Raw genomic sequence first — 26,719 nt, forward strand, 5'->3', positions numbered from 1 at the left:
CTCCCCGGACAGGCGCCGGAATGTGGCGACTAGGGACTTTTCACAGTAACTTCATTTGAAGCCTACTCGTGACAATAAGCGATTTTCATTTTCATTTCATTTGCCCATTCACTGAACTTGCCCAAATCACACTGAAGCATCTCTGGATTCTCCTCACAGCTCTCGCTAAATTTATCCTCCTGGCTCTGCTCACAGTCTCGCTCTTTCTCGCACTCTTTTAGCCTCCTGGCTCTGCTCTCCGTCTTGCTCTTTCTCACGCTCTTTTATCTTCCTGGCTCCGCTCTCCATCTCTCCCTTTCTTGCGCTCTTTTATCTCCCAGCTCTGGGTGGTTGATGTCTTCTACCAGTGGCAAATCTGGATTTTTGTGCACTCTTTCTAGCAGTCATGCTGTGCCAGATACACAACAGATTCGTGGTGGCGCAATGTTGCGGAGCGCAGGTAGCCAATTTGTGTGTTGAGCAGATTACTCCTGAGATGTTCCTTATGGTCTCATTCAGCTGGACATCTCCTATTTTGCAGTGTGCAGAGTTCTTCCAGACACAAGCGCATTACTCAGCTACTGAGTAGCAGAGATCCAAAGAGGAGGTTCTTAAAGTTCTGGCGTTAGCTTCCCACAAGGTTCCTGCTAGCTTGCTGATGAGATTAGAATAGAATAGAATAGAACAGTACAGCACAGAACAGGTCCTTCGGCCCTCGATGTTGTGCCGAGCAATGATCACCCTACTCAAACCCACGTATCCACCCTATACCCGTAATCCAACAACTCCCCCCCCCTTCACCTTACTATTAGGACACTACGGGCAATTTAGCATGGCCAATCCACCTAACCCGCACCTCTTTGGACTGTGGGAGGAAACCGGAGCACCCGGAGGAAACCCACCCACACACGGGGAGGACGTGCAGACTCCGCACAGACAGTGACCCAGCCGGGAATCGAACCTGGGACCCTGGAGCTGTGAAGCATTTATGCTAACCACCATGCTACCGTGCTGCCCCAAATTGTTGCAGTTTAGCTGAGACTTTCTGGGAGGTGTGTGTTGCTACGTCACTCTTACGGACACCTGGTCAGCTCTCAACAATGGTTAAGATACTGAACCAGATGCGTAACATTTTTAAGCTTGAAGACTGTGCAGAAAAGATAGACTCATTCCCGGAGTGATAATATAAGAAATTGGACTTTGTTATTTTATAAACAAACCTTTATTAAAACAGAACAATATTTAAACTTACAAACTTCACAGTTCTAACACTATCAGATTATATGCAGTTTCTTAGCTTTAACACACAAGGTTCCAGGTTTCCTGACCTGCCTCCTTGGCTGCATGTCTGCTTCTGCTTTTGTCCCCAAAAGGATTTATCTCTCTAAGCTCTGCCCAGCACTTCAAACAAAGTTTCTCGCCTGAGGTGGTCAAACTTGAATCTATTCTCGTGATTTGGTTGATAGCCCATTCCCGTTTATACAAAAGGCCAGAGCTATGCCACTCACATGCAACTACCTTCCTTTGATAGACCATGAGGTCATCAGACTCTATTAATAGGATAATGGTTGGTCAAGTAGGAATGCCCAGAAAGGCAATGGGTATTTGGTGAATCACATTATGCATTCTCTAACTAGTTTAAATCTGAATGTGAGCACGTGACTTAGCCAGGTATGGGCGTATCCTTTGAGTTCGGGCTAACAGAATTTTCATTCCATCTGCTTAAACATTTAAATTGTCTGCTTCATTTTTGGACCCCATTTCTGAACCTGAATTTCTAATATCGCCTTCTCATGATAACACTCTGGGCTGGTGCATGGCCAATTCCAGCCCCACAGGCCCCAGAGTCCCAGCACACGTGAATTAACCAATAATTTGTCGAAAAATTCCTTGGCTGCGCAATAATCAGTCACCAGGTTTGTCAGTTGAAACACAATTACTGTTTATTTATAAAACGAACAAAGATGAAACATGCAGTGATTACAACGGAATACCAGTAAGCTAACTTACTACCCCACTTCCTTTAACTGTTCCAACTTCTACCCACACACACAGGATAGACAAACACAGAGGGGTGGAAAGGGGTAAAAATAAATATGGACTAAGGTCAAAAGGTAAGGGCCGGGATTCTCTAAAAACGCGGCTAAGTGTTGACGGCAGCATAAACACCAGAGTGTTTCATGCCGGCGCCAACAGGCCTCTTGGTCCAGTGATTCTGTAGCCCACAGGGGGCCAGCACGGCGCCGGCGTGTTCTGCGCTGCTCCAGCTGCCATACACGGCCCTGCACTGCTCGCCGCAGGTCCGTGTATGCGCGCGGCGACTGCTACAGCGCCGGCTCTGCGCAACATGACGGAGCCACATAGCGGGCTGGCGTGGACGAAGGTAGCCCCCCCCAGATTGTGAGCATCCGCCGATCGGTGGCCCCTGATTGCGGGCCTGGTCATCGTGGAGGGCCCCCCCGGATACAGATCCCTCCGCTCCCCCCCCCCCGCCCCCACCAGGCCACCGCAGCCGCGACGTAGCGCTTCCGCTGGGTGGAACACACCGGCGGGAACCCGCCTGCTCGACCGTGGAGAATCACCGTGGGTGCCTCTTTCAATGGCCCCCGACTGGCGCCACGCCAACCGCGCACGTGCCACTGGCACCAATTCTCCTGTCAGCGGAGAATTGCGTCCCGGCATTGGACCCGACCGTGGGTCTGAGGCCCCATTCTCTGCCCTCGCACCAAGCACCACTTTGGCGCGGAGGCCCAGAGAATCCCGGCCAAGATTTCTTACTTCTGATGATCAATTCTTTGCTGCATGGATTGACTGAAGCCTCTGGCTTATAGCTGGTCATGGTCTTATTGCAGAAGCATCCATTCAGTCCTCACAAGCAGTAGGAGTTCTCCTGGAGAGATATGATAGCTTTCATTAAACAGAGCCTTCAACTCAAAAGATCACCTTCAGTCCTATCTTCCTTCTTTGAGACCCTTTGCCTCACATTAAATCTGGAATCTAACCTGAGGACTCCTGCTGTATTCCTAGATTCCAGCCCTTGAAGTCTTGAGAAGATGACCCTTAGTCTTACTGGGGAAAGAGAAGAACTCTTACATTGAATTCTTTAGAGATAACTCATCAGGTCTTGGAGAGAGAGAATGAGAGCTCCTCCATCCAGACTTCAGGACCAAAAGCAAAACTAGGAACCTTGCCTTGTCTCTGAAAAACCTCTCAGTGAGATCAGAACCAATCACTCCTGGTCACCGGGTCAGGCACGCTTTCTGTGCCGATTCATTGGTCACCAGCCAAGTCAATCAAGCTGCATCATCACTGATCTCTCCTGCTACTGCAATCCTTGCTCAAATTAAAAGTGCAGATAAGCAGATTTGCTTTAAAGGCACAGGTCCATTAATCATCCATGAATCAAAATGGTAATTGCAAAAATAAAAGAAAGGGAAAAATAAGAGAATAGACAGGAACAAAGAGGAGGCATTTATAGTGTTAAAGGCCAGTGCGGGGTCCAAAATTTCACCCAGATAGGTAGGTTTAAGTGGTGGTTAAGTTCTTGGTGACTTCTTGCGGCAGTGTTGTTGTGGGTTTCCTATAGAGAAAGCACATCAACTGTGTGGGTTCAGCAGAGTGACTCGGTGATTTCACGCTTAACAGTTGACATCCCTTTAGCGTTAAGTTGATGAATTCTGAGAGCAGGCCGACATGTTGAAAGTTGCTGTCTTCTAACTCGGGGTTGTTTAGACACATCATGATCCAATGATGGATGCGGTAATGTTGCTTGTTCTGGGTGAGTGTGCTTTACACTCAATTGGCTCTGTTTTATTCCTTAGCTCTAGAGTTGCCAGGTATCTTTATGATACCGCCACGAGGTTCAAGTTCAAGTTCAGATCAATGACTCAATACACCAGTTAGTAAGTTCAAACAAGACACGTTTATTATTACACAGTTATTTACTACTCATGCATATAATACTAAGACTAAACTATTCCTACTACTACTAAGCCAATACTTATCTGGAATAAGGGAACTGCCGGATCAGCGAACAATGGCCTCTTGTCTTGTCCTGGATCCGCAGGCTTCCAGTTGGTGTGGACTAAAGTGGTCAGGAGTGTCTATTTTCGTAGCGGGCATTGTATGACACTTACTTGTCGGTGTAGCAATTGGCCAGGCCTCTCCTTCTCGCGTTCAAGTTCCTAGAGAGCTGCTGCTCGCATCCCAATCAATTGATACGAATCCCCCAATACTTAGGCTGTCCCTCGATCGTGGGGCGGTTCTTTCTAACTTGTTAGTGTCCTTTTGTTTCAGACTCCGTTGACGCCGGGAAGTCTGGCCTGCCATAGAATGTTTCGATTGCAGCTAATTGTTGTGTCCATTGTGCCCGGAAATCACCGGGAATCGCTAAATTAGTATGCAAATTTGCTAGTTTCCATGCTGTCTGGTTTCTTCACAGACAGAATAAGCAGAGAGGTTCTGCAACCTGCTTGTATTTCTGACATTGTCCAATTTTCCCTGCATGTGTTTCAATTCTCCATTTTATGTCGGAAAGTGGCCAGCTCCGGTGGCTACAGTAGGCTGGTGATGAGAAAGTTCTGTTCCATGACCATTGCTTTCTCAAGAAGATGCTGGGTACTCACAGTGGGGGGAGGTGCGTAACGGGAGTGTTGGTCCATTAGCATCACGCCCCCCATCCCATGTGCCTACCTTGATTACTTATCAATCTCCACGTGCTTGCAGGCCTTACAAATAAAAAATACATACTCCTGAGAGTCTTGTGCTTTGCTTATGGATAGGCTAAAACGTAAGTCCCTTTTATCTCGCTTTACTAAAGCAATATACCATATCCCTGGAATGAGGTTAGACGCATTATATAGCTCTTCCAGTTTTCAAAATGCCTTTAAAATGCCAGTAACTGTTCTTCTTCCCACACAATCCTTTATTTATAGTTATTTGCATTATAATAGATATCGCTGTATTCCCACAGTGTATTAATTGCTTCAGGTCACAGATGTTTTATTTTTCCTTTCTTTCTTCACACTCCAAAATCTTTCTTTTTTCTCTTTCGTTTTAGTTACATGAGTAAACCATCCCCCCCTTCTCATTTTGCACAGTGGATTTATAGTTCAAGCATTTGATTTATCATTGTCAAAAGTGCAAACAACGGCAGAATGGACAGAATGCCGGTTCATGCTTGACTGACTGGCTTGGATTTTCATCCTCGTGGGAGTTGGGGAAATTCCTAACTTTGCATGTTTGCTTCAGGAGAACGTGGCTCCAGAGGCATGATCGTCTCTCGGTGTGGACTGCCATTGGGCCAGCTGACTCGGGGAAGAGTTTGGAGGCAGCTGAAAGGTGGCTGGGCACCTAGGCAGATGGTTTTAAAGACCCACCTCGGACCCACTTTGTCCCTTTTGTAATGAAAACGTAAGGTCCTCAACCCTACCACTCCCTCACTCCCACACGCTCCACATGCCCAACCATGGTACCTCATACCCCTACCCATAGAACATAGAACAGTACAGCACAGAACAGGCCCTTCGGCCCTCGATGTTGTGCCGAGCAATGATCACCCTACTCAAGTCAACGTATCCACCCAATACCAGTAACCCAACAACCCCCCCCCATTAACCTTATTTTTTAGGACACTAAGGGCAATTTAGCATATCCAATCCACCTAACCCGCACATCTTTGGACTGTGGGAGGAAACCGGAGCACCCGGAGGAAATCCACGCACACACGGGAAGGACATGCAGACTCCACACAGTCAGTGACCCAGCCGGGAATCGAACCTGGGACCTTGGAGCTGTGAAGCATTTATGCTAACCACCATGCTACCATGCTGCCATGTGCCCTCATCCCTCATACCAGCATATGCCTTACCAAATTCCCATAGACTCTTCTAACATTCATCAGCAAACTACGGTACCTGCATGCCCATTTACCCACTATACACTATATAGAATAAATTAAGCCTATAGTGATAATAGGATGTTCAAAAAGAAAGTTTTCAAAACAGTAATTCATTCATTATTTCTCTCCACTGCCTTAAAAAAACTCAGTTCACTAATGAGAGTGTCGATCATCCAGATCCTTTAAAGCATCAATAGCTGAAACCGCGACCACTTTATCTTATCTAAATTAACATTGTGCAATTGACAGTAGAGATCAGAGAGCCAGAGTTGACAATCAAGTGACGTTTTGCCTGGGGTTCAGCTGTTTCAACAGTCAATTAGATGTCTGGGCAGTCAGACCCTAGATATCCGTTCGGCTGTTGAAACAGCTTTTCCCCAGGGAAAACATGCTTGATTGATACCTTTGGCTTCCTGATCTTTTCTGAGAACTGTACAATTTTATTTGAACAAGATAAAGATGTTTCAAGTGTTTGCAGTTTCAACTATTGAGAAGGTCTGGATAATTGACACTTTTATTGGACTGTGGTGAACACAGCTTTTATTAAGGAAGTGGAAAGTAACAACTGACAGATTCTTTTCAGGTTTTTTAAACATCCTATTGTCATTACAGGGATCATTGGTTCTACACAGTGTATAGTGGGTTAATGGGGTTTTAAGCACCATAGCTTGACATGGGGATGTATGGCCCACGGAGTTGAGTGGGGGCAGGGGGGGGGGGGGGGGCAGAGCTTGGTATGTGGTGCATGATGAAGTCCTTTTTGCTCACTGTTCAAAAGGTTTATTCATCCAGATGATGGTTAACAACACCTCTGCGGTGGTGTGAACTATACCTCTTTTAAAAACTGGTCCAACTCCATGAGAATCTCAGGAACACGTTCATCTCTCCAGTTTAGCCAGCCAGCTAAGGAGTGGGCTCACTGTAAAATCAGAAACCTGGGGAATGGTTTGGAGACAGCCGGGTCGGGAATCCCAGATTGGGTCCCCCAGCTGCCATTTTCAGCCCATCACAGGGTGTCCCCAACTGCATGAAAATCCAGGCTGCTGCCTCTGAATGTACCAGCTGAATTTCACATCACAATGCCTCGTTGCCCTCTGGTGCTGAGGAAAATATTGAGTTTAAGAGTCAGCTTAAGAAACAATTTTCTCTGTTGCCCGACGCCGACATTGTAATCGGCGGTAGGGCGGAGAATCGACACCGATGCCCAAATTGGGGCCGCTCCCGGTTTGACACCGGTCAGCCATGCTCCGCCCCCCCCCCCAAATGGTGTCATCGGCAGGCGCTTCCGCGATGGGCTGAGTTCCCGACCTTGCAGAACACATGTGGTCTCAGCGGTCGGGAACCCGGCGTGGCGGGTACGGACTGTGTCCAGCACCACCACACACGGCTGGGAACCATGCCGCTGGTTGGGGGGTCTTCCCCGAGGGCTGGGGGAATGATGTGGAGTGGCTAGGGTGGTGGCCTGTGGGGTCGTGGATGGTGGGGCTGGTCCGAGTACGGCTGGCATCTTGTTGTTTGGCGTGATCGCTGCATGTCGTCAGCCGTGCGCATGCCCGGCCCGGGACCCGGCCATTCTCTGGCTGCTTTTGGCTAGAGAGCTAGGAGTTTTCACCCGGCACCGCTGGTAGCCCCTCACCGGTCCCAGAATCGGTGAAGGATCGGTATCGATTGTGCCGCCGTTGAACTCCTACGAATTCTCCGTTCCAGCCGGCACCTAGCCGTTGAAATGGAGAATCCAGCCCAATGCTTTTGCACCTCAGGTTTTAGAATGAATTTGCAAATTGTAATTATTTTTTTTGTATCTTGTTGAACCACAGTTATGATGCACTGCACTTGCAAAGACCTTAGCTACAGAAGCTGGAAATTCTCCATAGTTAAAGCTCAATAACTAAACCAGACCCAAGACATCAAGATGGGTCCATGGAGGAAAAACGCTTCGCTGGCAGATTGAGGGATAAATGACCCCCTTCAGGGCCAGTTTGAGATTTCAGAAACCTGCACTATCTCATTGTTCTGTTATACATGTTGTTTCTAACTGGCTAGACTCAATTGATTGAATATGAAAAATGACAACTGATTATAGGATGAAGAAATTTTTTCAACAATAATCTGTCTTGTTTCACCACACTTGCTGGCTCAGATTATTGACTGAGAGGAAATTAGAGTACTTTGTTAGTTCTTGTTCATCACAGATTGGATATCTGCCAAATGAGTGAAACTACTTGATTTTGATTAAATATTTGAGGCAATCAGCATGGCTCCCTCAACAACTTGTCGTTATTTGTACGATTTTGTCCCAACGATGCCATGGCGGTTTTCAAATATGATGGGCGGGATTCTCCATCCACGACGCCGTAATTGCGAGATGTGATTGGGCGGAGAATCACACGTGAGCCGAACGTCGTGGCCGGCACTGGCCGCCCGACGGAGTGCCATACTCCGGCGCTTCGACAACGGCATCAATACAGTCTACTCTGCATGTACAGTAAATGCCATTGGTGTATCATTAAAGGGCCCGATTTGGTATTCTCCAGGGCTCCAGCGATGAGAGAGTAAGTAGGACATGTTCCAAGAGGCGTGGGCTGCCAATCCCGCCGCTAACATGGCTGGCTGTTGGTGTAGGGGGTTGGGTGGGGGGGGGGGGGGGGTGCTCGGCCAGTGCCGGAGGAAGATTAGCGGCGTGTGATGGGGTGTGACCAGGGGATGGGCAGTGGGGTCAGGGTGACCCGCAGGACCGGGGCAGTGTCCAGGCATGGACCGCCACTGCCATGGCCTGCAGTGCAGCCATCTTGCTGTGCACCCCATTGGCCGCCCACTGTGGCCCGCGGTTGCACAGTAACACCAGCTGTATAGGTCCGCCCACCCCATCTACATCTTACCCCCACCCCAGTAACCCCCCCCACAAACCTGCCCTCCACTCCACCTCTACCCCAGCAACCCTACCCATACCACCCAGCCACAACTGGACGCCACCAGCTTATGACCAGCCATCACGCAGTGCACCCAAGGGCAGCGCCACAGCAACCCTCACAGGAGGGTGGTTGCAGAGCCTATCACTGGCATGGGCAGCGCCAGCCATTGGTGCATCTGCTGGCCCCCATGGTGCCGAACTGATGGGGCCACGGGTGCAGTATGAAGGGCAGATTTTTAGGGTAATGGCTGGGGGAGGTAATGAGGATGGGAGAGGAGGGAGGGGGCAGAGAGACATGCAGGCCGGGCCACCGTGTTGCCGGGTGGACCTGGTTGGACACAGGGGTACGCACCATGCCACCATGTCTGCCTTTCACTTTTTGCAGTCAATGGACTTCAGAATACAACCAGGAATGGTAACCTTTATCCTGGGGGTGCACTGTACGAGCAGGAGCTGAAGCAGTGGAGCCTGCCCCAGAGGAACAGGAGGCAGCCGGTGAGGATGGAGAGTGAGTCGCCCAACAGGCCGGGGGGGGGGAGATGGGAAGGAGGTGTTGCATTAGGCCCCATGTGTACTGGCACCGCCTGTCATGCGAGGACCTGCCGGACCGGGCATGCCATCGAAAACTCCGTCTGAGCAGGGGGTATGGCATCAGCCAGATCATGGTGCACCTGGAACTGCAGGTGGTATGGGATACAACACTAGCTCCCTGTGTTCATCAAGGTGACAGTCACCTAGAACCTTTACGCCACGGGGTCTTTGCAGGTGCTGAGTGTGGATCTGTCAGGATCTCGCAGACCTCAGTGCACCTGTGTCGTAATGGAGGCCCTGTATGCCCGCTCGGCACAATATATCAAATTCGATGTGGACCAAGCCCACCAGGATGCCTGAGCAATGGGGTTCGCCGTCATCGCCAGGATGCCCAGGTCCCGGAGATGATGGACAAGATGCATGTCGCCATATGAGCACCGGCTTATGATGGCCAGTCTTCACAAAGCGAAAGGGGTTCCACTCGATGAATGTACAGCTTGTGTGTGACCATGAGATGTGCAAGTCTGCGCCCGATACCGGGCAGTGTACATCATGCCTTCAGCCTGGCACGCTTGACGGTTCCTGACATCTATGAGGTGCACCCCTGGGTGAGGGGTTGGCTATTGGGCGACAGATGTTATCCGCTGCAGTCGTGGCTGATGACACCTATCTAAGGCGCTATGGTGTTCCAGCACCTTCCCTCCAGGAGTCACCAGCACTGGCCGCATCATCTCCTCCTCCCTTGGGATCCACAATGGCCCCGGGCTATTCCTTGGGACAGGGGCGCGACCTGACCAAACTCCTGGGCTCCCTGCCACCTGGCGCCGCTGGTCCTGGAGGCCTGCTCTCATCTCAACATGGGTCTGCATGTTCGCAGCCATGGAGTACAGGTTGTGGGAAATCTCCAGGTAGCCCTGGTAGATAGCTGCCTGTGAGAGTGCAGCCCTGTCCTGTCCCTCAGCCACCGCCCTTTTCCAAATAAGGTGGGCGATTACGTTGAATACACATCCTGTGTTGTCATTCGATAAACGGAGAGTTTGAGACAGCCAATGTCTTTGTATTTGAACCACCCATTCAATTTGAAATTACCCTTTTGATTTGTAACAGGAAAAAGTATTCATACAACATCAGTCTGGAATGTTCTTTTTGTTCCCTCTTGAGAAATCTGAGTGGTTTCAATCGATAGAATAAATCAGAGATGTTCTTTGGGCAGACATCTTTTTAAGCCTTTTGTTTAGTTTGTAAAAAATATAAAGTACTGACTGAAAATCCATAATATTCTGGAACACAACATCAGTAATGTTCGAACTTGGGCATCTCAGGTTGTGTAACAAAGCAACAGGCCATACAACAATACACAATCCCCCAAAATGTCATTGTCTGGCTAAGGGTCAGGGTAGGGTCAACTAATTACCATAATGCAAGCGGGAGGCCATGACATTAGGAGTGCATCTAAGGGGCGTGGTAGAACTTATGGAGGGAGCAGAGTTATTGAAGCTGTGGTCGTACTTGAAGATCTGCCTAAAAGGTTTGCCACCCTGATATTCACATCCAAGAAGTTCAAAGGGGACTAATTAAAAATTGGAATGAAAGGGAAGATGCTGGAAAATCTCAGAAAGTCCGGCAGTGTCTGTAGGGAGAGAAAAGAGCTAACATTTTGAGTCCGATGACTCTTTGTCTCTGACTTTTTTATCCAGTAATTAAAAATTGGATTGGATTGGATTGGATTTGTTTATTGTCACTGTTGTGTTAATCACCCTGGGGTAACACGGACTGCAACAGGATGCAGTTGTACTTGAAAGTAGACTCCAAAATTTGATGTTAGTTCAATACGCTTTATTGAACTTGTTAAGCAGTGCACACAGTTCGCTGTGGGTTTGACACTCTACTAATTTAAGCGTGCTTACTGTAACTAACTAGACTAGACTAGCTCTGAGCCACGTGTAGAAAGTCCTAACTGATATATACACCCTAACTGTCACTACGGTTGTCACCAGTGGAAAGAGGCAGAGGGTTGATACGTCGTATGTTTTATAGTGTGAGACCACCTTCTAGTGTTCTGCCTGGTGATTGGTTGTGTTCTGTCCTGTGTGTTGATTGGTTGTACTGGGAGTCTGTCACTGCCTGTCTGTATCTCATTATGTGCATGAGTGCATATCATGACAGTCACGTGTATCGAGGTGCAGTGAAAAGTATTTTCCTGCAAGCAGCTCAACAGATCATTAAGTACATGAAATGAAAAGGAAATAAAAGAAAATGCATAATCGGGCAACAGAAGGTACACAATGTAACTACATAAGCACCGGCATCAGATGAAGCATACAGAGTGTAGTGTTAATGAGGGGAGCCCATAAGAGGGTCGTTTAGGAGTCTGGTAACAACAGAGAAGAAGTTGTTTTTGAGTCTGTTTTGTGCGTGTTCTCAGACTTTTGTATCTCCTGCCCAATAGAAGAAGTTGGAAGAGTGAGTAAGCTGGATGGGAGGGGTCTTTGATTATGCTGCCCGCTTTCCCCAGGCAGCGGGAGGTGTAGATGGAGTCAATAGATGGGAGGCAGGTTTGTGTGATGGACTGGTTTAGCACAGTAGGCTAAACAGCTGGCTTATAAAGCAGAACAAGGCCAGCAGCGCAGGTTCAATTCCCGTACCAGTCTCCCCGAACAGGCGCTGGAATGTGGCGACTCGGGGATTTTCACTGTAACTTCATTTGAAGCCTACTTGTGACAATAAACAATTTTCATTTTTCATTTCACTGGGCTGTGTTCATGACTCTCTGAAGTTTCTTGCGGTCCTGGGCTGAGCAGTTGCCATACTGTGATGCAGCCAGATAGGATGCTTTCTATGGTGCATCTGTAAAAGTTGGTAAGAGTTAATGTGGACATGCCGAATTTCCTTAGTTTCCTGAGGAAATATAGGCGCTGTTGTGGCTTTCTTGGTGGTAGCGTCGACGTGGGTGGACCAGGACAGATTTTTGGAGATGTGCACTCCTTGGAATGTGAAACTGCTAACCATCTCCACCTGGACCCCGTTGGTGTTGACAGGGGTATGTACAGTACTTTGCTTCATGAAGTCAATAACCAGCTCTTTAGTTTTGCTGGCATTGAGGGAGAGATTGTTGTCGCTGCACCACTTCACTAGATTCTCTATCTCCCTCCTGTATTCTGACTCGTCGTTATTCGAGATCCGGCCCACTATGGCCGTATCGTCAGCAAACTTGTAGATGAAGTTGGAACCAAATTTTGCCGTGCAATAGTGTGTATAGGGAGTAGAGTAGCATGCAGCCTTGCGGGGCCCCGGTATTGAGGTCAATAGTGGAGGAGGTGTTGTTTATTCTTACTGATTGTGGTCTATGGGTCAGGAACTTGACAATCCAGTTGCAGAGTGAGAAGCCAAGTCCTAGGTTTTGGAGCTTTGCTATGAGCTTGGCTGGGATTATGGTGTTGAAGGTGGAGCTGTAGTCAATAAAGGAGTCTGATGTAGGAATCCGTGTTGTCGCGAGGCTCCAGGGATGAGTGTAGAGCCAGGGAAATTGCGTCTGCTGTGGACCGGTTGTGGCAGTATGCCAATTGCAGTGGATCAAGACAACCAATTGTGGGGTCTATCAGGAAGTCTGGAGACCTACATCCAAGCCTGGAATGGTCCACATGCTGAGTCTCTCTTGATCTTGATGATTGCAGGATGAGCAGGAAGTGGGAAGTGTTTTGGGAATGCTTTCTCTTCTCTGATGCCATGGGCTACGGCCAGGGAGAATGTCACTTTTACCTTTCCAAGGACCCCACCAAATGTTTTTGGATCCACCCTATCTCTGCACCCTCTCCAGTGTGCACATCATCAAAAATCTGTCCTGGTCCACCCATGCCGACGCTATGGCCAAGAAAGCACAACAGCGCCTATACTTCCTCAGGAAACTAAGGAAATTCAGCATGTCTGCATTGACTCTTACCAACCCTTACAGGCCCACCATAGAAAGCCCCTATCTGGCTGCATCACAGCCTGGTATGGCAACTGCTCGGCCCAAGACCGAAAGAAATTAGAGAGAGTCGTGAACACGGCCCAGTCCACCACAAAAACCCGCCTCCCATCCATTGACTCCATCTACACCTCCCGCTGCCTGGGGAAAGCGGGCAGCAGAATCAAGACCCCTCCCACCTGGCTTACTCACTCTTCCAACTTTTTCTATCGGGCAGGAAATACAAAACTCTGAGAAAACACATGAACAGATTCAAAAACAGCTTCTTCCTCACTGTTATCAGACTCCTAAACGACCCTCTTATGGACTGACCTGATCGCTTCACACATCTTCGCTGCTGAGTAGTACTACACTCCTGTATGCTTACCCCATGCCAATGTCTATGTATTTACATTGTGTATTTTATGTTTGCCCCAATATGAATTTTCTTTTCTTGTACGGATCTGTCTGGACTGTACGTAGAACAATGGGCGCGATTCTCCCAAAACGGGAGAAATCGTAAAGCTGGCGTCAAACCCGGGCGGGTTTTACGGCAGCGCGCCCCTTCCCGACCGGGGACCGATTCTGGTCCCCGGTCGGGGCTAGCAGCCCGACGCCGTAGGCTCCGGCAAGACGGGCTTAACGAAAATCGTTAAGCCCGCTTGCCAGAGTTAGCGCCGGCTGACGCGTCATATGACGTCAGCCGCGCATGCGCAGTTTGGAAGACTCCAACCCGCGCATGCGCGGGTGACGTCATCGCGTTTTTGCGCGAAACCCGCGCATGCGCGGGCCGGGTTGCCCCTCAGCCGCCCCGCGAATGGATACTGCGGGGCGGCGGAAGGACAAGTAGTGCGCGGGCATCGGGCCCGCTGCCCGCGATCGATGGGCACCGATCGCGGGCCCATGGCACCCTTGGCACGGCCGTGGTACTGCCGTGCCAATCGGTGCCATGGTTATAAATAGCGAGTTTGTGACGCCGTTTTTACGAACGGCAAGACCAGGTGTGTTTGCCGTTCGTAAAAACGGCGGAAAGGGCTGGGACTTCGGCCCATCTAACAGCTGAGAATCGCTGCCGGCCGTAAAAAAACGGCGGCAGCGATTCGGGTCGGGACTTCGGCGGGGGGGTGGGGGAGAATAGCGGGAGGGCGGCAAAAATGTCGGGAAGGCCCTCCCGCTATTCTCCCACCCGTCGTGGGGGGCGGAGAATTTCGCCCAATACCTTTCACTGTATCTTGGTACATGTGACAATAAACAAATCCAATCCAAACCCCATATCTAGGCACATGCCTCCCCACAGTACCCCCAAGTGAAGATCCAGGGCCATCGTTTTGGTTTTCCTGCAAAATCAGAATCCAATGGTATACATTCCAAACGCAACTTTCCCAGATCTTCAGATTTCCCCCATTCAGTGAAATTACATCCGATGCTTACCTATGATATTTTGCTCCTCTGTGCTTTGAGCCTTTTTTTGAGACTGTAGTCCAAAGATTGGCACGTTAGGTGGATTGGCCCTGCTAAATTGCCCCTTCGAGTCCAAAGACTCTTGCATTGGCAGGTTATGTGGGGTTACGGGAATAGGGCGGAGGAGTGGGCCTGGGTAGAGTTGCTCTTTCAGAGGGCCGGTGCAGAGTGGATGGGCCGAATGGCCTCCTTCATCACTGTGGGAATTTTATGTTCTATTCTCGAGACTCTCAGCAGCCTCCACAACATCAAAGGTTCAGATGGGGTGGGTCCTGGTGGATGGCTGGCGTGGCAGAAGGAAGGATGATGTTCAATGATCAAAGAGAGAGAGAGAGAGAGACAAAGAGAGGGAACAGTGGTCAAATAGGAAAGGGGTAGATCATTTCTGAATACTTTATAGTTTAATGCAGGTCATGCCACACGTTAACCTAGCTTTCTCTTTCAGATGCTGATTGTACTGTCATCAATTTCTACCGTTTTCTGCTTTTTTTCAAACAGGATGCAATATTCTTTTATTTCTCATTGTTTCTGTGTCCTAATTGGTACATCCTCATAGCAAAGTCCCCATGGCAATAAAGGAACAGGCTTTGATCACATAAAAGTGATTTTCTTTCGGTTTTAAAACATGTCAGGAATACCCAGTCTTGAGCTGCAAGAACAAGTATTGTCACTGGTGTATTGAACAGCAGAGTTACACCTGGGCTTAATTAGAAAAGAGTTTAAAAAGAAGTTTATTGACAGAAGGAAGATGAAACGAAATTGAAAGAGAAATGAGAAAGGATCATTGGGAATACAACCTCGTGTTGCTCTGCACTGTAACAGCAGTACTGGTCTTTATGAACAGGTTAACAATTTTGCTGGAAATATTGACATGATAATGTTTTCCGAGATGATTTTGTTGCTTTGAGAAGCGACCAGCAGAAATCCAAGGGCAGCATTATGGCGAGGCATGTCTGAAGCAGATTGCTTTCCATTTGCTAGACACGCAGTGGGATTTTCCCGGAATCTTTCAAAGAGTCGGTTCTGGTGTGGAAATCGGTGGGAGTCTTGCCGACAACTGGAAATGTCACCGAGTATTGAGCCTCTATGACAATTTATTTTCACCCACTTGATTCACGGTGCTCCTATGGCGATTTGCCTCTGATTCCCCCGGAATGCTTAATCTCTGTAGTCAGTGAGGCGTTCCGTTTAAATGCCTCCCCATCACTTGATCCAAGTCCAGTCAGGGGGGTGGCGGCGGGGGGGAGGGGGGTTGGGGGGGTCGTCGGTGGGTGGGGGGGGGGGGTGTCCGCCCCCTGCAATCGCAGAGACATCCATCAAGTGATGCACTAATGCCGTCTTGTTTTCCTTGCAGGTCCATCAGTCGACCGGCTTGGACCATCCTTATGTCTTCTGGAGACCACATACCAGAGCAGCTCCAAGGGAGACATCCCGGAGGCAATCAGCGTGGAGGTATCACAGCTGTCACCCGCTGCCTCAACCATCCCCGCCTGAGAGGCAGTGACGCCAGCTCATTGCATAAGAGGACGAGGCAACAGGGTCTGAAGAAGATGAATGACATTTTTCGCGCAGTCAGGGTAAGTCAGCTCCCCGGCAAGCCACCCCACAACCCCCCCCCCCACCCTCCCCCTCAGCCCCTCATTTCCCATGGTCCCACAGAAGATAATCTGCTGCTCATATCCCCATTCACCACCCATCTCCCATGCCCACCAGCCTTCACCACCATTGGACCCAGCAGGACAAACTTGAGCATAACCGCCGTGAGTGTGCCGAGCCAGCCAGAATCACGCCAGAGCTGAGCAGCCCTTGAGCTTGCAGGTGAGGAGCAGGGCCACACCTGTGCAGAGGGAGAGCTGGGGGCAGCAGACAAAAGTGAGAAGCCTCAAGTCAGGCAGCCACGGTGCGAACCTCACACGAGGTAACTTTCTCCCATCATTCATACCCCATGATGCACTAATGCCATCTCGCATCGATTGGAGGTCAATCAGTCGACCGGCCTGGATTATCCTCATCCCCTCTGGACACAACACACCAGAGCATCTCTGAGGGAGACATCTTGGAGATAAGGAACATGGATGTGTCACAGCTGTCACCTGCACCTTCCACCAGAGCAGATACTCAAACATTGGTGGCATTAACTGGTAGGCAGGCTTCTGGGTCACTCACTGGTGATCACCTTACAGTTGAAGATCCACAGCAGGCGGAGGAATGAACGTCCCAGGGATCCGGCATTCGGAGGGATGCCATAGCCCAGGACTCTGCTGAAACCCTTGGCCGATGACGTACCCCTGGGGTCCAATCTTCCCAGAGCTGCTGGAACTGTAAAGGTAGAATCATGAGCATCAGGAAGGAATGACAGCAGGGTGCACGGTGGCGCAGTGGTTAGCACTGCTGCCTCACAGCGCTGAGGACCCGAGTTTGATCCTGTGTCGAGTGTGGTGTTCTTTGTGTTGAACAAATCCTAGGATGGTTGGCGTAATGTTCACAAAGACCACAAGTAGCTTTTATATTAAACAAAGTTAAAGATGTATTTACACTATTTAACTGAATTTGACTCTTCCTTCTATATAATAAACAATTGACAATAATCATACAATCTACACTCATCCATCACTAATCTCTACAGTAATACAAAAATTATGATCTGCTCTCACTTACACTATAATTTCTACAGTCTGTTCTCTAGCCTTCTCCTTAACTCTCTCCCAGAAGGCTTAGCATCGGTGCTTTATATAGTTTTGCATCTAGCTCCCTCTAGTGATTGATTCGGACATAACATTAACCCTTACGGTTCTGTCCATTTCTCATAATGGTACATGAAGTTTGCACATTCCCCACGTGTCTGTGTGGGTCTCACTCCCACAACCCAAAGATGTGCAGGGTAGGTGGATTGGCCACGCTAAATTGCCCCTTAATTGGAAAAAAAATGAATTGAGTACTTTAAATTTGAAATAAAAAAGGAAGGAATGACAGCAACCCTCAGACTGCAAGGCCGCCTGGAGGTGGCCCATCGCTTTCTGTCTGAGGTGATGGTGCCGTCACTCGAACGCAACGAGGGCAAGACTGGAGGGTGGCGTCATCAGGGGAGACTTTGGCACAGGGCATGCACTACATGGCAGGGGGTGCCCGCTCCATGGCTCAGCGCATGATCTCCATGGCTGAGTGCATGAGCTCCATGGTGCAGGGCTTCAACTGCATGGTGCAGGCAATAGTGGGAATCCAGAGATGATTGGACTCAAGGGGTATGTCATCAGCCAGGGGTTGAGCATAGGGTGGGAACGGAAGTGGCCGTGGGGAGGGCAAGTGGGGAAGCGGCCATGAAACGAGGGAGACAGTGGGTCATCGGGCAGTAGGTAGCAGGCAAGTTGCTCTCGGATGGTAAGCGAGATAGAGAATGGGCCTCGGAGCAGAAATGAGACTAGAGTAAGGGATAGAGCTGGGCAAGGGTTGGGATGGGAGAAAAAGCATCTGAGAAAGACGGTCGAGGGTGTGTTTATGTGTGTGTCTGAGAAAAAGGTGAGAGTGTGTGATAGAGGGAGAGAGGTGCGAGTGTGAGTGCGTGTGTGTGAGAGAGAGGGAGATGAGCGTGTGTGTGAGCAGGAGAGAAGTGATAGTTTATGTGGTCTGTGTGTTTCGTGTGTGTGTAAGGAGGTGAGAGTGGGTGCAAGAGAGGGAGAGAGATAAGCGTGTTTATATGTGCATGTGAGAGAGGGAGGTGAGAGTGCGTGTGTGCGAGAGAGAAATTAGAGTTTATGTGTGTGGTGAGATAACCACTGTAGCTATGCGTACTGCAGTAGGGGGATGTATGCCTGTACCTGTAATACAGATTCCTCCGGTGAGCTCCTGCCGGCTAGCTCCGCCCACAGGGAGCTTGTGTATAAATATGTATGTGAGCCACTCAGACCTTTAGTCTACTGTTGCAAATGGAGGGACAACATTGTACAACAATAAAGCCTCTATTGTACCAGTCTCTCGGCTTTGAGTATAATTGTTAGCGCTACAATGTGGTGTGTGTGTTTTGTGTGTGTAAGGAGGAGAGAGGTGAGAGTTTGTGTGAGAGAGAGAGTTGAGAGTTTATGTGAGAGAGAGAGACAGGTGAGAGTTTGTGTGTGAGAGAGAGAGGTGATAGTTTGTGTGAGAGAGAGAGAGACAGGTGAGAGTTTGTGTGTGCGAGAGAGACAGGTGAGAGTTTGTGTGTGAGAGAGAGACAGGTGAGAGTTTGTGTGTGAGAGAGAGAGAGACAGGTGAGAGTTTGTGTGCGAGAGAGACAGGTGAGAGTTTGTGTGCAAGAGAGACAGGTGAGAGTTTGTGTGTGAGAGAGAGACAAGTGAGAGTTTGTGTGAGAGAGAGAGGTGAGAGTTTGTGTGTGAGAGAGAGAGGTGAGAGTTTGTGTGTGAGAGAGCGACAGGTGAGAGTTTGTGTGTGAGAAAGAGAGAGAGGTGAGAGTTTGTGAGTGAGAGAGACAGGTGAGAGTTTGTGTGCGAGAGAGAGAGACAGGTGAGAGTTTGTGTGTGAGCGAGAGAGACAGGTGAGAGTTTGTGTGTGAGAGAGAGACAGGTGAGAGTTTCTGTGAGAGAGAGAGGTGAGAGTTTGTGTGTGAGAGAGAGACAGGTGAGAGTTTGTGTGAGAGAGAGAGGTGAGAGTTTGTGTGTGAGAGAGAGACAGGTGAGAGTTTGTGTGAGAGAGAGAGAGTTGAGAGTTGCTGTGAGAGAGAGAGAGAGAGAGGTGAGAGTTTGTGTGAGAGAGAGAGACAGGTGAAGTTTGTGTGAGAGAGAGATAGGTGAGAGTTTGTGTGAGAGAGAGAGAGAGGTGAGAGTTTGTGTGAGAGAGAGAGAGAGAGGTGAGAGTTTGTGTGAGAGAGAGAGAGAGAGAGAGGTGAGAGTTTGTGTGTGTGAGAAGGAGAGGTGAGAGTTTGTGTGAGAGAGAGAGAGACAGGTGAGAGTTTGTGTGTGAGAGAGAGAGAGAGGTGAGAGTTTGTGTGTGAGAGAGAGAGGTGAGAGTTTATGTGAGAGAGACAGGTGAGAGTTTGTGTGTGAGAGAGAGAGACAGGTGAGAGTTTGTGTGAGAGAGAGAGGTGAAGTTTGTGTGAGAGAAAGGTGAGAGTTTGTGTGAGAGAGACAGGTGAGAATTTGTGTGTGTGAGAGAGAGAGGTGAGAGTTTGTGTGTGTGAGAGAGAGAGGTGAAGTTTGTTTGAGAGAGAGAGGTGAGAGTTTGTGTGAGAGAGACAGGTGAGAGTTTGTGTGTGTGAGAGAGAGAGAGGTGAGAGTTTGTGTGAGAGAGAGAGGTGAGAGTGTGTGTGAGAGAGAGAGACAGGTGAGAGTTTGTGTGAGAGAGAGAGAGGTGAGAGTTTGTGCGTGAGAGAGAGAGGTGAGAGTTTATGTGAGAGAGAGAGAGAGGTGAGAGTTTGTGTGAGAGAGAGACAGGTGAGAGTTTGTGTGAGAGAGAGAGGTGAGAGTTTGTGTGTGAGAGAGAGGTGAGAGTTTGTGTGTGAGAGAGAGAGACAGGTGAGAGTTTGTGTGTGAGAGAGAGAGAGAGGTGAGAGTTTGTGTGAGAGAGAGAGGGACAGGTGAGAGTTTGTGTGTGAGAGAGAGAGAGAGGTGAGAGTTTGTGTGAGAGAGAGAGGGACAGGTGAGAGTTTGTGGGCGCAATTCTCCGCGCTCACGAAAATTCGGAGAATAGCGGGCGGCGTAAATTTTTATGGACACGCTGGTCCGACGCCCTCCCGCTATTCTCCCCCCCCCCCACGCCCGCCTCCCGACACGAATCGCTGCCCGCCGTTTTTTTACGGCGAGCAGCGATTCACCCCTGGTCGATGGGCCGATTTCCAAGGCCTTTACGGCTGTTTTTATGAACGTAAAACACACCTGGTCTGACCGTTCGTAAAAACGGCCGTAAAGTCCCGTTCTCGGGAACCATGGCACCGATTGGTACGGCCATGGTACGGCCGTGCCAAGTGTGCCATGGGCCCGCGATCGGTGCCCACCGATCGCGGGCAGCGGGTACTTACCCCGCGCACTCTTTCTCCCTCCGCCGCCCCGATGGATCCATCCGCGGGGCTTCTGCAGGGCATAACGGCCCGCGCATGCACGGGTTTCACGCACAAGCGCGATGACGTCATCCGCGCATACGCGGGTTGGAGTCGTCCAATCCGCGCATGCGCGGCTGATGTCATCTGACGCGTCAGCCGTCGCTAACTCTGGCTAGCGGCTTAACGAAAATGCCGGAGTTCACGGCCACGCGATGCTAGCCCCGACCGGGGACCATAATCGGTTCCCGGTCGGGAAGGGGGGGGCTGGCGTCAAACCCGCCCGGATTTGACGCCAGCCTTACGATTTCTCCCCATATGGGAGAATCGCGCCCTAGGTTTCCCGCTCTCTTGGGACCCAGCTACTGAGACAGTCAGAGTCCACGAACCAGCAAGTGGAAACACCATGCGGTAGCTAGTAAGTCTGGTCAGGCTACTACAAAGTCACCAGTCAGATCAGTATAGTGTCGACCCACAGCTGAATATGTATAGCAGTTCTATAGTTGAATAAAACAGTGTTGGATCTTCTCCAGTGTTAGACGTCTGTTTCTAACTTCCCTGCATCGAGTGCAGTCCACAGTAAACCAACCTGCCTAACACATCAAGAGGGAGGTGAGAGATTATGTGAGAGAGAGTGAGGTGAGAGTTTGTGTGGTGTGTGTGAGAGAGAATGAGGTAAGTGTGTGTGTATTGTTACAATCCCAGTTGATGTTACCTCTGGGCAATTAGGTCCCAGAATGGAATCCTGGCTTGATAGATTGTAACCTTTACTTTTTGCTTGGAGACATGGACAAACAGAAACGAAAGAGGAAATGCTGGAAAATCTCAGCAGGTCTGGCACCATCTGCAGAGAGAGAAAAGAGCTAACATTTTGAGTCCGATGACTCTTTGTCAAAGCTAACAGACAGAGAAAGTGGGAAATATTTATACTGTGAAGTGAGAATGAAAGATGGGTCATAGCCACAGAAACCCAGGGAAACCGGGTGCTAATGGCCACAGAAACCAAGGGGAAAGAGTGCTAATGGCAGTCCTCAGAGCGGACAAAAGATGTGAAAGGTCAAACTGCAGGGAAACTAACATCAGAGGATGAACTGTAGATGTGGGGGGAGGAGAAGGGGGAAGCAAAGAGGAGAAAGGTGCAGGAAAGGTGAATAACATTGGGGGGGGGGGGGGAATTAAATGTATATTAAGAAAGAAATGGTAAAAGACAGTTAAAATGAAATGAAAACAAGTGGGTCGAGCTGGGGCTGATCATCTGAAGTTGTTGAATTCGATGTTCAGGCCAGAAGGCCGTAGTGTGCCTAACCGGAAGATGAGATGTTGTTCCTCCAGTTTGCGTTGCGCTTCACTGGAACATTGCAGCAGGCCAAGAACAGACATGTGGGCATGGGAGCAGGGTCTTTTGTTAAAATGGCAAGAAACAGGAAGATCAGGGTCCTGAATGCGCACAGACCAAAGGTGCTCAGCAAAGCGATCACCCAGTCTGGGTTTGGTCTCTCCGATAAAGAGGAGACCACATTGGGAGCAGCGAATGCAGCAGATCAAATTGGAAGAGATGCAAGTGAAACGCTGCTTAACCTGGAATGAGTGTTTTGGGCCTGGGATGTTAAGCATGGAAGACGTAAAGGGGCAGGTGTTACACCTTCTGCGATTGCATGGGAAGGTGCCATGGGTAATGGTGGAGGAGTGGACTGGATTGTCTCAGAGGGAACGGTCTCTGCGGAATGCTGACAGAGGGAGTGAAGGGAAGATGTGTTTGGTGGTGGCATCCACCAAACACAGACAGGGGCTGATTTAGCTCACTGGGCTAAATCGCTGGCTTTTAAAGCAGGCCAGCAGCACGGTTTGATTCCCGTATCAGCCTCCCCGGACAGGTGCCGGAATGTGGCGACTAGGGGCTTTTCACAGTAACTTCATTGAAGCCCACTCGTGACAATAAGCGATTTTCATTTTCATTTTTTCATTTTCATGCTGGAGTTTGCGAAAATGGTGGAGGATTATGCTTTGCATACGGAGGCTGGTGAGGTGAAATGTGAGAACGAGGGGGACTGTATCTTTGTTCTGGAAGGGAGTGGAGGGGGCGAGGGTAGTGGCGCGGGAAATGGACCGCACACTGTTGAGGATCCTGTCCACAACAGTAGGTGGGATATCACGGTCGAGGAAGAAGGAACATATTTTCGAAGCACCATTTTGGAAAGTGGCATCATCGGAACAAATGCGGCGGTCATGGACTTTGGCAGTTGTGCTTTCTGAGTAAGGGGAGTGGCGCCGATCAGTCTGTGGCTGTACCGGTTGCTTGATTGGAGTTCTATTGTCCTGGGAAAATGGGCCATTGAAATGTAAATGAGCGGGGGTTCCATCAGGTCTGGGTTAACTGTGTTTTAGATACACATAGGCTCTGTATCTGTCTGAGTCCTGGGTTGGCCATAATTCCCATGGTCCTTTGCAGATGGCCATCTTAGATTTTAGGCCCCCTGGTTGACAAGCAACAGCCGAGGTTACATATAAGAAATAAAAAAATGAAATATATTTGTACGTTTGCGCCGAGTGCACAGAAACAACAAATGTTTTGTGGTTTAACTGTTCAACAGAAAAAGAATGTTTATTTGGAATTCTGTCAGTACTCTTGCGAGGTCAAAAGTATTCCATGGCCAGAAAGGTTTGGGAAGCCCTGGGTTAAGGAGATATCCTCACTCATATTGCTGGTACTGCTCACTCTGTTCTGAATGTCCAGTTTCACTCAACTCGTAACTTTAGCCATTAGCCATGCGAGCAATTTAGAAACCTAAATGCATGGAAGCTCGTTTAACTGAGAGCAGATACCATTAGATGCTCTGCGACAGCAAATCATGGCGGTCTGTTAATTTTAATATCAGTTGAACAGTTTTTAATAAAACTCCTGAGATGACTTTGTAACCAGTGCACGGACGTGCTAAAGGAACAAGTTGACAGCTAAGACACATCAGGGGCATAGATTCAGATGTTGCAGGAACATTCTTGAAATTGTGTTTGATGTGTATCTTGATGAAACAAATAAAGTTTCTATTCAAGGTCCAACTATCAGTTCAAAAGGATATGCGCAAGGCTAGTGTGGCCCAATGCTATCTGTTCGTCATGAATTTATTTAACATATGAAAGTGTTGTCATGCATTACCATCCTTTTCACCTTCACCTTTGGGGCATTCTCAAGGTGCAACTAGTTTTGATATAAAGACTTTACAAAACAAAAGATTTCAGGTTATTGCTTGCAAAAGCATTTCTGGGGAAAGAGCTGGGGAAGGGAGGAGGCGGTGGAGGGTAATATGATTCAAAATAGCTTGTACACTAGTTTCCGGATATTCTAATATTAAAAAGGGAAAAAGAACAGTATTAATTGCCGATCCAGTGGATTGAAGGACACCTCAGACATATCCTCTTCCATCTTATTCAGTTGATATTGATAACTGAATTCTACCGGCTGAAGTTGAGAGACAGCTGTCTGCAAAGTTCTCAAATGCACAATACTTTATGCACATTTAATTGTTTAATTTGCAATGCAGTGTGATCTCTTGTGCAAGATATGTCTTTCCTAACTCCAGCTGACATTTTTTTTTGCCCGTAGCTTTATTTAATAGGCACTTAGAAGCAGTTTGAAGGAGTTTGACAGACTTTCTTTTCCGCCAGCCGACACGCTCTCATACTCGCTTTCTTTTCATCTTGACCTGCAGGAGCTGTACCGAAACTCCTGCCGGGATTTCTGTCCTTTCCCTGCTCAACATGTATTGAATACTTCTAAAGCAAGTGTTACTTAATTCTTTCAGGTTGCTAACATGTTAGTGATTCATTGTGGACCATCTTTCTGCTTTTCAGGTGAAGCAGGATTTGAAGGTCAGAGTGAGGACTTTGGAGTTCAGGGTTCAGGCACTTAATCCCAGTCACTCGGCTGTGGTTGGCACCTGGTGGGAAATAAGGTTGAATTTCACATGGTGTAAATGTAACAGAGCGGTTCAGCATCTGGTTGAGCATCATGCTTTGTTTTAAACTGATAACAATTTCTAATTCCTGCAAGTGGAATTGAAATGGCATGGATTCAGATATGGCTCTTCAGAAAATGTTCCGATTGTATTGCAGGCAATCCCTTTGGTGTCTCACTGCCTCAATATTATAAGCCATGTTTGCAAAAGGCTCATTGATAACATCCTGGGTCAAAGAAGGATGTACTGAACATTAACAATATGTTGGGGACATATCCTGAACCCCTTTCTCCCTTGGGCTTTTCAGTCAACTGGTACAACCGTGTTTCACTGCCTTTCCACAAGGAGCATGGCTGAAAGCAAATGCAACGGGGAGAATATAGAAGGTGGGGTTTATGCAGTTTATTTTTTAAATCAAATTCACCCATGGGATGCGAGTGTTTGCTGGCTGGACCAGTATTTATTGCCTGTGAACTGAATGGCTTGCGAGGCCATTAAGTGTCAATCACGTTGATGTGGATCTGGATTCACAGCCAGACCAGTAAAGATGGCAGATTTCCTCCCCTCGAGGGTATCTGAACAGGTGCCGGAATGTGGCGACTCGGGGATTTGCACAATAACGTCATTGTGGTGTTAATATAAGCCTTCTTGTGACAATAACATTTACCTGAGGAAGGAGCAGTGCTCCGAAAGCTCGTGTTTGAAACAGACCTGTTGGACTTTAACCTGGTGTTGTAAGACTTCTTACTGTGCTCACCCCAGTCCAACGCCGGCATCTCCACATCATAATAAAGATTATTATTATTAATGAACCAGATGGGTTTTTATGACAATTGAGATTGGTTCCAATGGCCGGGATTTTCCAGCACCCATTGCAGCGGGCTTTCTGGCGCAGTAGCCGCTTGCCATTTGCCGGCAGCGTGATCTTCCGTTCCCATCAAAATCAATGGTTACTTACATTGCTAGCCAACCACGCCGTCGTCAAACCCGCCATGTGGGGCTGGTTGGCATCGGCGGGACCGAAACGTTCCGCCGGTGCAAGGGCTGGAAAATCCTGTCCATAACAGGCGGATTTCACCATCTGCCGTGGCGGCATTTCAAACCCGGGTCCCCAGCCCATTGGTTCTCTGGATCACTAGTCTAGTGAAAATGCCATTACAGCACCGCATGTTTTTGCTGACCTGGTGTGAGAGGAAAGAAGCACGGTCATTCTTGGTTGGGGGGGGGTGAAACGTTAAGGTGTAAATTTATTTCCCAGACTTTGCTTGCAAGTGCACAAGGAAATTGGTGTGCACGTGTGAAGGATTGGCAGAGGAGTAGCAGGTTGACGCATAGCCTGGAGACAGTGGAGAAGAGGGGGGTGTGCAAAAGAGAAACACGTGGGGATGGAATTCCTGCCATGTTTTCTAGCGGCGGAAGCAGTTCGCTATTGGCTATCGAGGGAATTGTCCAGCGTTTTGTGTGACTCGCCTGTCCTGCTCCCAAGGGTCGCCTTCGCTGGAACAAACTGCCCCTTGGAAGTAACGTGGATGAGGGGATATTTACTCAGGGTTTCCCTGACACAGAGGGTTACTACATTGTACAGGTTACCCCCATGTTAACTTCCAATGCAGTAAAAAAATAAATAAAGCCATTGTGTTCTCTGCTGTGAATCAAAGGAAAGATTCAATTGACATTTTTTATTGGTGTAGGAATCGCAGCTGAAGGTATTGGGTTTTGAAAATTTGCAGCCTCTGTATGCAGTCAGTGTTGCCTGAGCCCTGAAGGTTATCAGTAAGTGCAGCGATCAGCTAAAAAGCCGTATCGATCCTGGGAAAACCTTCTCTGAATCAAAAAAAATGTAAATGTTCAACAAGCCTAGTTACATCAAAGATCCATTGAGGGGGAGGGAGAAGAGGGGGAAGAAAGCACTGAGGACTGTATTCCCATAATAAATGGATTTGCCTCGCAAACGAGGGGAAATGGACAAAGTTGTGCGATTTTATAGCAGAATGGCTGCCAGGTTGGAGGCAGG

This window comes from Scyliorhinus canicula, chromosome 7 (assembly GCF_902713615.1).
Source record: "Scyliorhinus canicula chromosome 7, sScyCan1.1, whole genome shotgun sequence".
In the NCBI taxonomy this organism is placed as follows: domain Eukaryota; kingdom Metazoa; phylum Chordata; class Chondrichthyes; order Carcharhiniformes; family Scyliorhinidae; genus Scyliorhinus; species Scyliorhinus canicula.